Source organism: Larus michahellis, chromosome 19, assembly GCF_964199755.1.
Source record: "Larus michahellis chromosome 19, bLarMic1.1, whole genome shotgun sequence".
In the NCBI taxonomy this organism is placed as follows: domain Eukaryota; kingdom Metazoa; phylum Chordata; class Aves; order Charadriiformes; family Laridae; genus Larus; species Larus michahellis.
Genome location: NC_133914.1, coordinates 8,670,325 through 8,673,913, shown reverse-complemented (window position 1 = coordinate 8,673,913; position 3,589 = coordinate 8,670,325).

Here is a 3,589-nt window from a genome sequence, read left to right as displayed (position 1 = left end):
GTAAGCTATTTCACATAACTGCATATTCTAATATTTTCAATACAATGAGTATAGAAATTTTATACAGTAAACTTTGTGTGATTTTTCTGAACTGCAACCTTTTGGCTTACTTTTTAATTAACACAGTACTTGAGAATCACACTTTACCAGAAAATAGACAGAACTTGAAAAAGACTTGTCACTTTTTAAAAACTGTTCATTTTTTATTAACTAAAATGACTCAGCCATAAAAAGCGCAAAGTGTATAAAAGTGCATAGGGCAAAATGGTTTCTGTGAATAGAGGATGATGCTTCCAAATAATAAACATTTGTCTTGTCCATGCTGGTTTGGGGGCACCTGTATCATCAACACAGAAACAGGTTTTCACTGAAGGTCCTGAATGCAGTTCACATGGGGAAGCGTCATATCTGCTTGTGATAAATTATATTCCTCTAATCTAAAATGCTAAATGACTGGAGTCAGTCGCCGAGGTGCACTGGCCCCATGCGCAGTGGAGCGGCAGAGCTTGATGCACAGAGGGTCTCCCGAGGCAGGGAAAAGCCAGGGCAGTGGAGAGACCCACCAGGAGGCAGCAGCTCTGGTGGAAGATGCTGACAAGGTGTGGGCATTGACAGAGCCACAGCAGCTACCCCACACCGATAAAAAACAGCGTGGGGACTAGAAGTGACCAGGAGCGCTGCAAACAGAGTGTGGCACAGTCTGCGTGGCAGGGCATCATCACTCTACCAGCTCAAAAGGTGAGCTCCATTGGTGGTCATCACAGCCTCAGAAGGAGCAGAGCTACCATATCCACCTGGCAGAAAGCCATGTCGTCTGCACTCACCGGAATGGATGTCGCAACCCAGACAGAGCTCCAGTGAAATCATGCGGGTCTTGGGCTGCAGGACTTGCCAGAGAATTTCCCTTGTAACGGAGGGCAGCAGTGAGAACAGCAGCGTGAGGTGTGACCAGGTGGATGATCTGCTCAGCTCGGTGACAGGGCTACGGGAGGTAGTAGAAAGGTTAAGGAGCATCAGGGAGTCCAACAAAGAGACAGACTGATGGAATCATGCTCTGCCCTCCCTGAGACAGAAACAGGAACAGCCACCAGAAAAAAACCAACAAGATCAAGGGGATCCTGCAACCTCCCCCTGCCAGGCTATGAGAGTAGCTTCAAGGAAAGGAGTGAATGGAGGCAAGTCCATGCCCAGGGTGGATGGAGAACCCCCTCCTTGCCCAGCCCACCTTCCTAGGTGCTGCAATGCATAGTCCAAGGGCCACCAAACGAGACTTCAGGACCTCGGGACAGTTGGTAAGGAAATCTGAACCACAGGGTATTTTCTCCTCTCTACTTCTCATTGTGGGCAGCAACATGGGAAGAAATAGACGGACACAGTCTATTAAAGCATGGCTCCGTGGCTGATGTCACCCACACAATTTTGGGGTTTTCAAGAATGGGGCGGCCTACACGGCACGACGCTTGCTGGCGTCAGATGGGATTCACCTTTCTGAAAGGGGGAAGAGGGTCTTTGCTCACGAGTGAGCAGAGCTCATTGACAGAGCCTTAAACTAGGCTTGAAAGGGGAGGGGGACAATATCAGGCATGTCCGTGACAAGCGGTGGGACAACACACCAAGGTAGAGGGTTGGGGTGCTAGTGCGGGCCCTCAGCCTGTTGCTCTGACACGTGCTGGGAACACTGGAGGACACTTGAAGTCTTCCAGAGATGAGGGAATGGCTCCTGAGGCAATGGGGGAGAGCCAAAAGGGAAGGAGTCAAGAGGGGAGGAGAAAAGAGGGGAACACCAGTGAATAGCTCAAAGGAATTAAGGTGTGTTCCTCTAAGAAGGTGACATGGCTGACAGACCAGCTAAAGTGCCTCGACACTAATGCCTGCAGCATGGGCAACAAACGGGAGGAGCTGGAAGCCACCGTGCTGCTGGAAAGCTGACACCTAGTTGCCATTCCTGAAACCTGGTGGGACGAATCCCATGACTGGAGTGTGGAGTGTGAGCTACGAGAGGTAGTAGAAAGGTTAAGGAGCATCAGGGAGTTCACAAAAGTGATAGACTGGTGGAATTATGCTCTGCCCTCCCTGAAACAGAAACAGGCACCAGAAAAAAAATAACAAACAAGATCAAGGGGATCCTGCAACGTCCCCCTGCCGGGCTGAAGAGAGTAGCTTCAAGGAAAGGAGTCAGTGGAGGCAAGTCCACAGCCAGGGTGGCAGGAGAACGCCCTCCTTGCCCAGCCTACCTTCCCAGGTGCCTCTGTACAACAGGTAGGAGGCTCTGGATGTGCAAGGCCAGTCAGTGGGTGATGATGGGGATGACAGTCCGTCTTCACCAGAGGTGTTCCCGAGGTCAGAAAGCCCTACCCCCCATATCACAACCACCTTGACAAGGAAGAAAAAATGTGTTATAGTTGTAGGCGACTCCCTTCTGAGGGGAATGAAGAGTCCACTATGCCAGACAGACCTTCCTCTTAGGGAAGTCTGCTGTCTCCCTAGGGCCTGGGAAAAGGACATCACTCGGAAACTTCCCAGCCTGGTACGGCCCACAGACTATTACCCATTACTGCTCTTCCATGTGATGAGCCAGCCAACCTACCCACGAAAACTACCAGACAACCACCCAGACAACCTCCCTAAGAAAACTACCTAGCCAACATACCCAGCCAAGCACCCACCCAACCAGCCTGACCAAGAAAACTACCTAGCCAACTTCCTAGCCAACCACCCAGCCAACCTACCAAAGAAAAGCACCCAGCCAAGAAAACTACCCACCACATCTGCCCAGCCAACCACCCAGACAACATACCCACTTGCCCACCCGGCCACCCTACCCAAGAAAAGTACCCAGCCAACTACTGAGCCAACTACTGAGCCAACCTACCCAGAAAACCCGCCCAGTTCACGTACCCAGGAAACCTACACAGCAAACCTCCCAGGAAATCTACCAACAAAATCTACCCAGCACACTCCCCTGTCAACCCACCCCAGCCAGTCCCCCAACAACCCCCCAGCCCAGCACGGGCAACAAACAGGAGGAGCTGGAAGCTGCCGTGCTGCTAGAAAGCTGACACCTAGTTGCCATTCCTGAAACCTGGTGGGACAAATCCCATGACTGGAGTGTGACTACCCATGGCCAGCAACAGGGGAGGAAGGGGGGCAGAGGGGCTGCCCTCCAGAAACGGGGGGACCGTGAAGAGCTGTCTCTGAAGAATAGCCAAGAGCAGGTTGAAAGCTTATGGGTAAGAATTAGAGAGCCAGGCAAAAAAGGGAGCCTTGGGGTTGTCTACTCCAGGCCACTCGATCAAGGAGAGCCGATTGACAAAGCCTTCTTGCTCCAGCTACAGCAGCAGGCACCACGCTCGCAAGTTCTCGTCCTGCTGGGGGACTTCCGCCGCCCCGACAGCTGCTGGAAAAAGTATCACAGCGAGCTGTAGGCAATCCAGGAGACTCCCAGAGCCGAGTGCCTTGAAGATAACTTCTTAAGCCAGGTAATAGACAGCCCCACCAGAAGAGCGGCCATACTGGACCTGAAGGGCACCAACGCAAATGAACTGCTAATGGGTGACATCAAGATTGGAGGCAGCCTGGGCTGCGGTGG